This window comes from Bos indicus, chromosome 18, assembly GCF_029378745.1.
Source record: "Bos indicus isolate NIAB-ARS_2022 breed Sahiwal x Tharparkar chromosome 18, NIAB-ARS_B.indTharparkar_mat_pri_1.0, whole genome shotgun sequence".
NCBI lineage: Eukaryota > Metazoa > Chordata > Mammalia > Artiodactyla > Bovidae > Bos > Bos indicus.
In genome coordinates this window covers 48,371,669-48,384,742 of record NC_091777.1, presented here as the reverse complement: position 1 = coordinate 48,384,742, position 13,074 = coordinate 48,371,669, and the positions used below count along the sequence as shown (strand labels likewise).

Sequence of the window (13,074 nt, the reverse complement as noted above, 5' to 3'; positions counted from 1 at the left end):
ATGGACAGAAGAGCCTGGTGGGCTACAGTCCATGGGGTCACAAAGAGTTAGGCACAACTGAGTGACTAACTCTTTCATAGTCTTTCAGAACTAGGGGAGGTTATATAGCCCATTTCTGGCCAAGGATGCATAAGTGGAATCTTCTGGGGAGGGGGATTCTGGGAGTGCTGAGCCTGAGAAAAAAACAGGCTGCTGGCATTGATGCTCCCTTCCGCGTTCTGGCTGGAGCTGCAGCAGCAACTTTGAAACCACGAGGGAAAGGCCAAGGGACGCAAGGAGGCTCCAGCTTAGACATTACTCAGCCTCTGAACTAACATTGGCAGCCAAGTACCTCTTGGTTTGTTGTTATGGGACAGAAAGCAACCCTCATTTATTTAAGCTGCTGTGAGCTGGGTTTTCTGCTCCTGCAGCTGAAACCATTCCAGGCTGCTGCACCCACCATGACACAAATGGCTCAGGGCACACGGCCATGGTCTGCCAGCCTCAGTTCAGGTCCCTGGCTGAGAACTCCTGATCCAGAGAAGAAAGCGTGGAAGGTCAAGACAGGGCAGCATTTACCAAACCTGAGTCTCTGTGTTCTACCCTCCCTTTTCAGCTGCATCTATTAATATGTCCCATTATACAATTACTTACTTAATAAACTTGAATATATATACATATATTTATATGTAGAATCTACATTCTTACTTAAACAGCAAAACTGGTATCTTTTGCTACAAAAGTAACTTAATGAACACAATAAAAATGAACAAAAGATAGTCATCCACTGATCTCTGAAAGTTAATTGATGTACCATAATTTGGGTTCAGGCGGTTGGCAAGAATTCCTCATTTTTGTCTTCTATTGGGGAAAAAAATATCAAAAGATCTGGCAAGATTTAGCACTTCTACAGGGCGGCAAATGGGCTAGAGCTAAGTAGGGGCTGCTCCTCAGAGAGGGAACACGTTTTCCTGTTTGCCAGAATTCCGGAAACCCTATTCAGAAGTGAGTTAATTTGTTCAGCTCTCCTGGCTGGCAGGTGGAAGAATTAGGTCAGGGCCTCCTCAGAGAAACCTTCCTGAATCGCCTGGTCTAAAATCGCCCCCTTGGACTTCCCTGGTGATCCAGCAGCTAAGACTCCGTGCTCCCAATGCAGAGGGCACTGGTTCGATCCCTGGTTGGGGAGCTAAGATCCCACACACCACATAGTATGGCCAAAAATAAAATAAAATCGCCCCCAGTTGCTCCCAGTGAGTCCCTTTTCCTGCTTTACTCATCCTTATAGTATTTATCCTGACATTCACTCATTTGTCTGTTGTTTTATGCTTCAGTAGTATGTCAGTGCCTGCAGGGAAAGGATTTTGTCTGTCTTGTTCATTCCTGAATCCCCAGTACCTGGAGCATAACAGTAGGCACTCAAATGCCTATTTGCTGAGGGAATGAACGGAACAAATGAAGGGACAAGAAACCCCATCTCCTGCTCTCCAGTCCCTGATGTACTGGTTACCAGGTGGGAACAATGCTGGTCCTCCTGTGGCTTGAGAGGCAATACTAGGAATTCACTCACAAACTGGAACTTTTACCATACTAAATTAAAAAAAAAAGTTTTTTTTTTGGCCATGCGGCACGGCATGTGGGATCCTTAGTTCCCCTATCAAAGACTGGACCGGAACCTGGTGCACTGGAAATGTGGAGACTTAACCACTGGACCACCAAGGAAGTCCCCCGCTTTACCACGCTAGATTCAAATGAGTACTTATGAGGCCACAGGGCTTCCCTGGTGGCTCAGCTGGTAAAGAATCTGCCTGCAATGCAGGAAACCCTGGTTGGACTCCTGGGTCAGGAAGATCCGCTACAGAAAGGATAGGCTACCCACTCCAGTATTCTTGGGCTTTCCTATGGCTCAGCTGGTAAAGAATCCGCCCGCAATGTGGGAGAACTGGGTTTGATCCCTGGGTTGGGAAGATCCCCTGGAGAAGGGAAAGGCTACCCACTCTAGTATTCTGGCCTGGAGAATTACATGGACTATATAGTCCATGGGGTCACAAAGAGTCGGACATGACTGAGCGACTTTCACCTCACTTCATGAGGCCATACAAATATATGTTGATAACTGAAATAAATGAGGGGAAAGGGACAGGTCTTCCTTACAGAACTAATAATGAGGACAATTCATAAATGTAAAAGGAATGAAGGATATGAAAAAAAAATCACCATTGGGAAATACCACAGTAATAACTTGCATGCAAGAGTCACCCTTCCAGTGCCAAAATGAGTGGGTGCAAGCTTAAGGAGAAACTCATGTGGTCTCAAAGCACCTCTCCCAAGATATCTATCAATTACAAAGGGAAAAACAGTTACCGGACAGTGGAGAAACCCAGCAGACAGCAACCTGACCAAGTGATCCAGGTTAACATCACCAGTGGTAAGACACGTGGACCTGTGGGTGCCACGCGCCATGGTGGGCACCTCACCTCTGAGGTGTTCCGCCAAATAACGCATAAGCTGCAGTCCTGAAGAAATATCAGAGAAACCCAAGTTGAGACAATCTACAAAATGACGGAACTGCTCTCTTCCGAAGTGTCACAGTCATAAAAGACAAGGGAAGACTGAGGAACCGAGGCGGACGAGAGGAGGAGTAAGGAGACGGGGCCACTAAGTGCAGTCAGGGGTCCTGGACAGGACGAGAGGAGGAGTAAGGAGACGGGGCCACTAAGCGCAGTCAGGGGTCCTGGACAGGACGAGAGGAGGAGTAAGGAGACGGGGCCACTAAGCGCAGTCAGGGGTCCTGGACAGGACGAGAGGAGGGGTAAGGAGACGGGGCCACTAAGCGCAGTCAGGGGTCCTGGACAGGATCCTGGAACAGCAAAAGGACATCAGTGAAAAACAAGTAAAACGAGCGTGCAGCTTAGTTCATAGTTCTGGGCCAGAGTTCACTTCCTGGTTTTGATAGCTGTGCTACAGCTGTATAAGGTGGTAGCAATAGGGGATGCTGATTGAAGGGCAGATAATGTGAACTCTCTGTACTATTTTGGTAACTCTTCATAAGTCTAAAATTCCTCTAAAATAAAAAAAAAGTTAATAAAGAATTGGGCCAAGAAGCATCCCACAATGGAAATCTGGTCTCGAGAGACTGCCCCACAAACAAGCTTTCGTACCTGGGCAGATCCATAGACCAGGATGAAGGAATATGGAGACACCCAAGAAACAAACAAGGAAGAAGATACTGTCTATAATTTTTTAATTAAAAAAAATTGTTTTTTGGGCACAAGATCTTAGTTCCCTAACCAGGGGATCAAACCAGGGCTCTCTGCAGTGCAAGCTTGAAGCCCTAACCACTGGACTGCCAGGGATTCCCTCTATCCGCAGAGTCACTCAGTTCCCAGACTCGACTGACTGGTCCCTGCAACTCAGCCAATACCATTACTTGCATCCAGAGCCTGGATGCCAGAATCTTCTGTTCTCCCACTTGCCACACTATTGGGGTCTTTTGGTGCTTCAAGGGTCAAACAGCACCCCCTCTCCCAAGCCCCCTGTGGCATCCTGCCAACAAAGGTAGGTGTCCTCATTTAGGAATGCCCCAGTATCACCTGGGACACCCCCACCCCGAGGCCCTCTCCTCTGGTCTAGGCCAAAGAAACCAAAGAGGGTGCTCACTAGCCAAACACCCAGAAACCTACTTCAAAACACGTTAAAAATCTTCATATTACAGGTAAGTACTTACCGCGTACACATATTTTAATTTCGTGTAGCTACTCGCACATTTTTAGCCTATAGACACACGGCATATCCACACGGTGGGGGCCGGGGCCATTCTGTATCCTAACCGTGGTGGCAGGTACACAATGCCATGCATTTGCCTAAACTCAAAGAACTACACACCAAAAAGTGAATTTCACTTGATGTAAATTTTAAAAACGAAAATTAAAAAGTTGAAAAGAAGTGAGGTCCGGCTGGACACCCACCCAGCTACCGACAGTCATTACTTCAGAGGGCAGACATCAGACTGTGGGTATTGGGAGGGACAGTGAAGCAGACTTCTGTCTTTCCCCTGATACTCTTCCAAATAAAAATTTTTAAAAAATAATAAAAAGGAAAAAACAAACAAACTCAAAAACAAGCAAAGAATAATAAAGGGACTTACATGCACGAGTTGTAAAGCTTAAGCAAACCAAAGTCAAACAAACCTTAGTACTCACCCTTGGTACGTTCTGGACACTAGTGCTCCTTATGGGTCCCAGGAGAGCTGAGGTCAAAGACTGTGCATCTATGGAGAAAAAACAAAAACAAAAACACAAGGTAACGTCTTTGGCCAATATGAGCCCTCCTACCGTAGCACCCACCCGTTATTCACGAAGTCACTCCCTCAATGAGTACTGAACGCGTGCGGCATGCCAGGCACCAAGGGTACGCCAGTGACCAGGACCAGGTCGCTGCCCACGGTGAACAGACACTGCAGCAGGGAAAGGAGACACTGAACAAATACAGTTTGCAGCCAGAAAGTGGCAGGTGCCTAAGACTGAGGGAGCTGCTGCTTTTCTTAAGGGGTCAGAGGAGGCCTGAGGACGAAGACCTGAACACAGGAAACCATGAGCTGTGTGAGCATCTGGGAAGAGCCTTCCAGGCACAGGGATGGCTGGTGCATGTGACCTGAGGCAGGAGTGTGTGTGCGCACGTGAGCGTGTGTGTGTTGGGGTCGGGGGTGGGGAGGTTGTTCAGGAGCAGCAGAAGCAGAGTGCGTGTAGGAGATGAGGGCAGGGAGGTGTCAGGAGTACAGATGAAAGCCCATTATAATGACATCTCCTTCAAACAACTGTGAGCAGAGGAGTGGTGGAGAAAAAGCTCTTGTCCTGACTTGTAACTCTGTATTACTAATTTACGTTTTTGACTATTTAGTATGGTTGTGCATTTTTGAGTGGATATTTCATGGATGAATGAATGTCCCTGGGTTGAGAAGCCACTGTCTGCATGGTTCACCATTACATTTCAGTTGAGGCCAGGCACGAAGGCAGGGAGATGAGATCTAGAGGACAACCCAGAACCTTCCAGACCCTAAATGGTGACTCTCACTCACAGGCAGAACGTGCAGGCTTCGTCCAGGCAGAACCCCCGCCCAATAAGCCTAAGAAATGCAAAACATGATTGCGTCCATATTACAGATGAGAGAACTGAGGCACACAGTGGGCGATGGGCCCACTAACTGAGGCTGCCCAGCCAGTCAAAAGTACACTATAGGGAGGATGAACCCAGGCAGCCTGGTCCCTCACACTTGCTCACAGCCTATTCCTGACCACCTGGCCAGGCCACGTGGTCACGGTGATCAACGAGGAGAGGGCCAACTGCAGGCTGGCAAGGACTCTCCCCATCCTTCCCCAATGCGGCCATGTCCACATGCCACCCACACACCAAGGCCGACCTCACACGCCAGCCAGACCCTCCAGCGAGCCTCAGAGGAAGGAAACCTAGCAAGTAGCTGGCCTACTTTCCAGAGCCTGAGGATTAGGACAGTTTCAATAATCTTGCCCTTAGGGATGCTGGTGAAGCCAAAAGGAGTTCTTAGTTCTTACCCTTTCTCAGGCCAGGGACCCTTGTTAGCAGCCTGGTGAAGAAGGGTGTGGGTTCTTTCTTAGAATCACATGCTCAAGCGTACAAAATACAATACACAAGGTTACAAAGGAAATAAGTTATATTCAGAAATATCTGTAACACAAAACCTATTCTGAGATACAGTCATCTTTGTGCTTCTTTATGAATGCTTTTGACAAACCCAGACAGTGTATTAAAAGGCAGAGACATCACTTTGCCGACAAAGGTCTGTACAAAGTTATGGTTTTTCCACTGACAGCTGGACCATAAAGAAGGCTGAGCACCTAAGAATTGATGCTTTCAAGTTGTAGTGCTGGAGAAGACTCTTGAGAGTCCCTTGGACAACAAGGAGATCAAACCAGTCACTCCTAAAGGAAATCAACCCTGAATATTCATTGGAAGGACTGATGCTGAAGCTGAAGCTCCAATACTTTGGCCACCTGATGTGAAAAGCCAACTCATGGAAAAGACCCTGATGTTGGAAAAGACTGAGGGCAAGAGAAGGGGGGTGACAGAAGATGAGATGGTTGGAAGGCATCACTGACTCAGTGGACATGAGTTTGAGCAAACTTCAGGAGACAGTGAAGGACAGGGAAGCCTGGCGTGCTGCAGTCCATGGGGTTGCAAAGAGTTGGACGTGACTGAGCAAATGAACAACAGCAACAGTGAATGCTTTAAATCTCGAGATCTTAGCAGTGGGTCCAGGAACTACAGTCATTTAGGAAGAGATGAGTGTAAATGATAACTTGCAATATCCGCAACAGTAATATGATATGGAAATACTTTGGAGTTTTCGAGTGCGACAAAGTCATGGGTGTAGCGAATACAATGTGGCTTGTGGCTTTTCTTCAGAAGGAATGGAAATTATTTCAGTTAGATGGTAGAGAAAATAAACATGTAAATTTTCCCCCAGCCAACTTCATGATCCTCTAAATTGTATCCAAGGATTCTTCAAGGATCCATGAACCCAAGACTAAGGAGCCTGTGCTAGTCCTGAGATAGGGTAAAGGTGGAGTAGGTGTTAAGGGAAGGTGACAGCGGGGGGATGTGGGGCGGATCCATATCTGTGTTAGTTTCATACGGGAAGCGGTCCTGGGCACTGAGCGGTTTTGGTGCATCCTGTACCCACTTCCCCTTTCCAGGTCAGCCCTCAGAACCTCATCTTTCTCACCCAGCCCATGGGATTCTTGTGAGGATGACCCCACCCATAGGTTGGTAGAGAAGGGAATGGTGTCATAAAAACATAGGCCTGGCCAATTAAGTCACTGCACCCCCTCTTCCAGAGCCCTAACCTCAGGGATGGCTCAAGGTGACCCTGGCACCAAAGCCAGCTGATCAGGTCCACAGATGAGTCTCAGGACGTGAGCTGGGATAACAGGAAAATCCCCAGGGCTGCTAAGCTGGTTGGATATATACCTGGAGCTGCCCCAGAGCCCATCTGACAATAAAACCAACAGAGGACTGCAGAGCCAGGAGATGGAAGGAAACGGGGTCCCAGCAACCCTGAGGTCGTTACACACAGAATGTCCCAGACTGCAAGTTCAAACATTTCCTCTCATATGTAAGCAGGCTGACCTGAATTTCTACTTGTTCACACAACCGAATGACTCTCAACTGACACAGAAGGGAAGGCGTGAGTACAGTTCTTGACAATTCCCACAGCTCACTACCAAGACACTTCAGAAAGCACAAAATAAAATTAGAAACAGCTACTATACATAGAATCATCAAATACAGAAAAACACACACTCTGTAAAAACTCAGAAATAATCTCTTGGGTGGTTGCAGTCCCTAAAGCTGGTCTATGAAATACTAATGATTTTGATTTTCAACATGCTTGGAAGGGCAGGAGGGAACCAGAAGCACCTAGAACACCTTCCTTTATCACCAGGCTTTCCATTAAAAAAATTCTTGGGATGATCAGGAAGCCCCTGCCTGTAAAATTGTAATCAGTGCCTTTTTAACTACATCGGAAATTGCTTTTCTGCCACTCATTTCCCGCCTTTCTTTCTCTAGAGTGATGCTCATGGCTCTTTAAAGACACATCAGCAGTGACGTGCAGTGGTGCCACGTCTCTCTGAGCTGGGAATCTATTTCCTGTCAAATGGAGGAAGCTGTGATGTCCATCAGTCTGGGGTCCCTGATACACAGGAGGGGCCGCAGCAGAAAGGAAGATGCCCAAGGGGTGTGGAAATGCAGCAAAGGCAGGGTTTAGCACCAGGAGTTCAGCCAGGACCCCAGACAGCCCAGAGCCCCTCTTACACCACCTGGGAAGGAAGGACCCCCACTGGAGTTGCTTAAGTAATTCCAGCACCCACCAGAGCAACAGCCCTGGCTCACCTGTCACAGAGGTTACAGTCACAGGGCTGCGCACCTTGCTTCCTAGGGTTTATACCAAGAAACAAAAGCCAGGATGAGAGAACCTGGGGGTGAGAGGGCATCCTGGCCTGCCTCCAAGTCTGATGACTCCTCCCCTCAGCCACAGCGATTGGCTCTTGGGAGAGACACGTGATCCAGGCAAAGCCAATCACAGTCGACCCCGGACATTTTGCTGGATTACTGGCAGGAAGAAATGGGTGGAAGGTAGGGGCTGTTGAGGGTTTTTCTCTGGCCCCTGGGGGAGGGGATGGTCACCGGAGAATAAAGTCAAAGCCGAAAGAGGCAGAATCCAGAAGTGGAGTAGGGTGGATTCCTGACAAGAATCCTTGACTGCGGACTCAGGTCAGGCCAGCTCTGAGATTTTCAAGTCCCAAAGCCATGAATTCCCCCTTTGCAGTTTAAGCCACTTTGAGTTGGGAGGATTCACTCTATCATTTACAACAGAAATAACTGTTAGAACTGGAAGGGACCTCAGAAATCGAAACAGTGCTCCTTCGTGTTCCAATGAACATAATCCTTCCAAGGAGTTGACAAAACAAAACTATGTCATGTCTCTCTAGGAATGCCCCCTCCCTGCCTCCACCCCCCAAACTGTCTTGGGGATGCCAAAGATCTCTGAAACCTCTGTTCATAGGAACCGGGTGAAGAACTCTTCAAGCTAGTCTGATCTGCCCACTTAATGGATAAGGAAACTGAGGTTCAGGATGCTGAGATGTCTTGCTTGGGACTCAGGGCCAGTTGGGGGCAGAGCCTCCTCAGAGCCCCAGGAGGTTTCACCCTGAACTCCCCTGAGTATGGTCCTTAGGGAGACAGCAGGGTCCCTCCGTACCCCCATTCCCCTACAGCAGCTCTACTTTTTTCTGTTTTTAAAAATGGGCTCTCAGGGAAGTATCTGACAAAAGTTCCATTACTCCACAATCAACATCCTGAAAACCAATCTCTTATATCACATTTCATGGTGTTTACATGTTAATGATCTTGGCTTTGATCCTCGCTGAAATCCTGTGAAGCCGGCTTTATAGCCATGGCTCCAGGCAAGGTGCTTCTGCAAGGCCAGCCAGCCTGGGCGCTGCTCTCCTGACCCCAGAGCAGCCTATGCACCTGGGTCTTTCTGTCCCTGCACTTCTTCCCTTCAGTTTCTACCTCAACTCATATGGAAAAAGTCATCCACTCACACCTCCTCACAAAGACCAAGTAAAGAAGTCTGTGTGTGCGTGCGCGCTCAGTCATGTCCAACTCTTTGCAACTCCATGGACTGTACCCCACCAGGCTCCTCTGTCCATGGAATTTCCCAGACAAGAATACTGGAGAAGGTTGCCACTTCCTACTCCAGGGGATCCTCCTGGCCCAGGGATCGAACCCGCATCTCCTGCACTGGCAGGTCAGTTCTTTACCACTAGTGCCACCTGGGTAAAGGGGTGGCTAATCTGACGGGTGAGAGCCTGTGACTGGTGCTGGCACCCATTTTCCCAGTGGGCAGGATCAGCAGCCCCAAAGGCTGGGACCAGGTCCTACCAACTCCTGTCTCTCCCTGTGCCCAGAGATGGCAGCTTTCTGTCTTTTACTGAACAAGACACACATCCTGGCCAGTGTTCATCCAACCTCTAGGCAGCCCCCTGACCAGGTGGTCATTGCGGCAGACAGGTCTGTAAGTGGCTGGCCTAGGCATTTCAATTCGAGGTGAAGGAGAACCAGGCCCAGGAGGGGCCTTCTGCTACAAGCTGTGTTCTCCTTTTTAGACTTTACCAGAGCTTCACACTGGGGGCATGAGGGACCTACTCACCTACTACTAAAGTGGTCCAATCACCCTTCATTTAGAGAAGATTCCCATTATACCCATCCCCACCCTGTCCCTGAAACAGCAATTTTGGAAAATCTCCATTCACTGAACTGCCTCTACCCACCTGCCAACAAAGAAAGGCTGCTATGGGAAGAAAAGACTTTGCCGTGGGAAAATCCAGGCCCTTAACTGCTATCTTGTATGACAGCCACTGGGATCCTCTTGTAATTAATCATGTTTTCTCTTACGACCTATATTCTATTAATAACACACACTAACGATTCACCACTGGTTCTTTCACTGATTCAGTCCACAATCATGACCAAGGCTGGAACCCTCACTACGAGGATCTTGCAGCTTCATCTTCTGTCCTCTCCTCAGCCTCCACCCTCCCCAACCCTGTCCCAGAGAAGCATCTTGGTTTTGGGCTCTGAGCATGGAACTGAGGTCTTCACTGTGCCAGGGGTGGGGTGGGGTGGGGGGAACCGTCTCATGGTTGTCCTGCCTCCAGCCTAGCCCAAGTAACTTCTGGTTGAGTGGCACATGACATACCTCTACAGAAAAACTGCTCAGGTAAAGCGTCCATGAGTGACCATCTTATGCACAGCAGACTGGCTAAGAAGTCAGAGTCTAACACCATCAAATGTACTGAAGTTATGGAATTAGGGGAAGTCTCTGCAGGTGGGAGCGTATGTTGCAACAGTCATCTTCAGAGAACAGTCTGGCCATTTCTTGCAAAGAGAAAGAGACAGTGACCTCACTGACTTTCCCCACTGACTGGGGGTCTGAGATTCCCTGCCAAGTCCCCAGACCCACGAGACATTGTGAATTCTCATTCTGGCTTGAAGGGTAAGGGTTTAATTTTTGTTACATGCCAGAACTGTTTTCAAGTCAACTATCAACATTTAACCATCATAACAAGCCTGTGAAGGTGGGTCTACCAGCATCCCCGTTTTTAACAGCTCAGGAAACTGATGCAGAGGGGTAGCTTGCCCAAGGTCACACAACCAAGGAGGTGGTGCAGCAGGGCAGAATTCGAACCCAGTGGGTCTGGTGCCAGAACCACCAACCATGCCACTTCCCAAACATCGAGTTAACAGAAAAGGCTCAGGCCTGAACCCAATCTCATTCCACATTCAGACATCATTTTCAGATGGATCCAAGACCTAAACACAAAAGGAAATTACAGGTGAGTCTAGAAGATAAAGCAGAATCATATCTCCACACTGGGGTAAGCGAACTTTCTCAGTCAGGGCATCTGGGAAGGTGTTTGCTCTCCTCATGAAAAGAATGAGGCTCACCCACATGACCCTCTGCCCCTTCACCAGTCTGCCTTTGTGATACTTGGATTTGAGAGGCTCCCTCTTGTCTCCAGAACACTACTCTGCCAGAAGGAAAGGACTGAACTCTCAGGGTGCCCCAGCCCCGTGGGGAGGGTGGGGGCAGCAGCCATCTTGCGGCCACTGTGGGGCACAGCACTGGCATTCGCTCTGCCAAGTTACTGAGTCACATCCTCTCCCTATAGGTGTTATAAGACACGAACCACCTCCAGTGTTGAAGTGACGATGCCACCTGTGTTGTCTGATACTTGCAGCCCAACACACTCCCGACCGGAACACCTGCTCCATCACAGTGCACCATCACACCACTAACCAGAGTTTGTAAAGAGCCACTAACAGGAGACTGAAACTGTCTCAAAAAGTCCCAATTCAGAGGTGAACTCTGAGAATCAGAGATTTCCATCAAGCATGGCTGATCATTACTGTTGTTCAGTCGCTCAGTCGTGTCCAACTCTGTGACCCCGTGGACTGCAACACGCCAGGCTTCCCTGTCCTTCACTACCTCCCAGATCACAGGCATCCAGAAAGATGACTTGGTGCCTGAAGTAATTCTCAAAGGATCTGAACTGGAGAGGGCCTTCTTTCTCCCCACGGACCCTAAGAGCTGCCGCAGAGGCCATGGTTTCAAAGGCCACGCCCCGCCCACTGGCAGAAATGCTTTGAGGTCTACTGGCTGCAGGCTCATGGGCTGGGGAAATCCTGCAGACCTTGTGGATCCTTTTTCCTCCTGTCAGTAGGCATTTGCTGGACGTGCCAAGAGTTAAGCCCCTTCCTGCACTCCTATGAAAACAGCCTGTCAATGTGGTTTCGACTGCCGAGTGCTTTTCCACAAAGCACTCTCTGGAATTCAGCTCATCAGATGGGAGACCGAACACTGGTCAATCTACCAAAATAGGTCAGGCTTTATTTTTTAATCCTCTTGTTCATTGTATACACTGAAAGGGAAGAATGAAAAAGAAATATTAACAGCGAGAAGGTCTAGGATTATTTAACCTCTCCGTGTCTCAGTCTCCCCATCTGTAAGGTGGAGATGAGGATAAAGTAAATTGTTGTTGTTGTTTTTCAGTCGCTCAGTTGTGTCTGACTCTTTGAGACCCCATGGACTGTAGCTCACCAGGCTCCTCTGTCCATAGGATTCTCCAGGCAAGAATACTGGAGTGGATTGCCATTTCCTTCTCTAAGGCATCTTCCTGGACCAGGGATCGAATCTGTGTCTCCTGCACTGGAAGGTGGATTCTTTATCAGTAAGCCACCTGGGAAGCCCCATGAAGTAAATCACTTCATGAAAAATGTTTAGAGCAGAACTGATCATGTACTAAATGTTCAAAAAGGTGTGATACCATAATTTTTAATGCTGGTGACATGGTCAGTTTTTCGGACTAAAGGCCCTTGAGAGGCTTCAAAATCTCCCTCTCTGGTCAATCAGAAAGAAAAGCACTCCTTTGATTCTGGCCATTTAGGGAAGGAGAAGGCTTGAAGGCTCAGGCCAATGGGCAGAAGTTGGCTGCCAGGACCCAGGGTCAGGAAATGGACCTTCTGGTGCTAGCTATCCAGCTAGTAGCCATTCTTCCCTTTCTTCTCGGGATGCTCAGCAAAGACTACATCTCCCAAGCTCCCCCAAAGCTCAGTTCAGTTTGGTCACTCAGTCGTGTCCAACTCTTTACAACCCCATGGACTGCAGCATGCCAGGTTTCCCTGTCATTCACCAACTCCCAAAGCTTGCTCAAACTCATGTCCACCAAGTCAGTGATGCCATCCAACCATCCCATCCTCTGTCATCCCCTTCTCCTCCTGCCTTCAATCTTTCCCAGCATCAGGGTCTTTTCCAATGAGTCAGCTCTTCGCATCAGGTGGCCAAAGTATTGGAGTTTCAGCTTCAGCATCCGTCCTTCCAATCAATATTCAGGACTGATGTCCTTTAGGATGGACTGATTGTATCTCCTTGCAGTCCAAGGGACTCTCAAGCGTCTCTGCCAACACTACAGTTCAAAAGCATCAATTCTTCAGCAC

At 48.5% G+C, this 13,074-nt stretch overlaps 1 protein-coding gene across 4 annotated transcripts in view; it reads right to left on the bottom strand.

Moving 5' to 3' along the window:
• Positions 1–13,074, bottom strand: part of SIPA1L3 (signal induced proliferation associated 1 like 3) — a 253,341-nt gene that overhangs the window by 145,572 nt on the left and 94,695 nt on the right. For all 4 annotated transcript variants that reach the window (XR_011561757.1, XM_070771991.1, XM_070771992.1 and 1 more), the window contains one exon: positions 4,179–4,246. The gene's annotated coding sequence lies outside the window, so the exon portion shown is untranslated. The remainder of the gene's footprint in view (positions 1–4,178; positions 4,247–13,074) is intronic.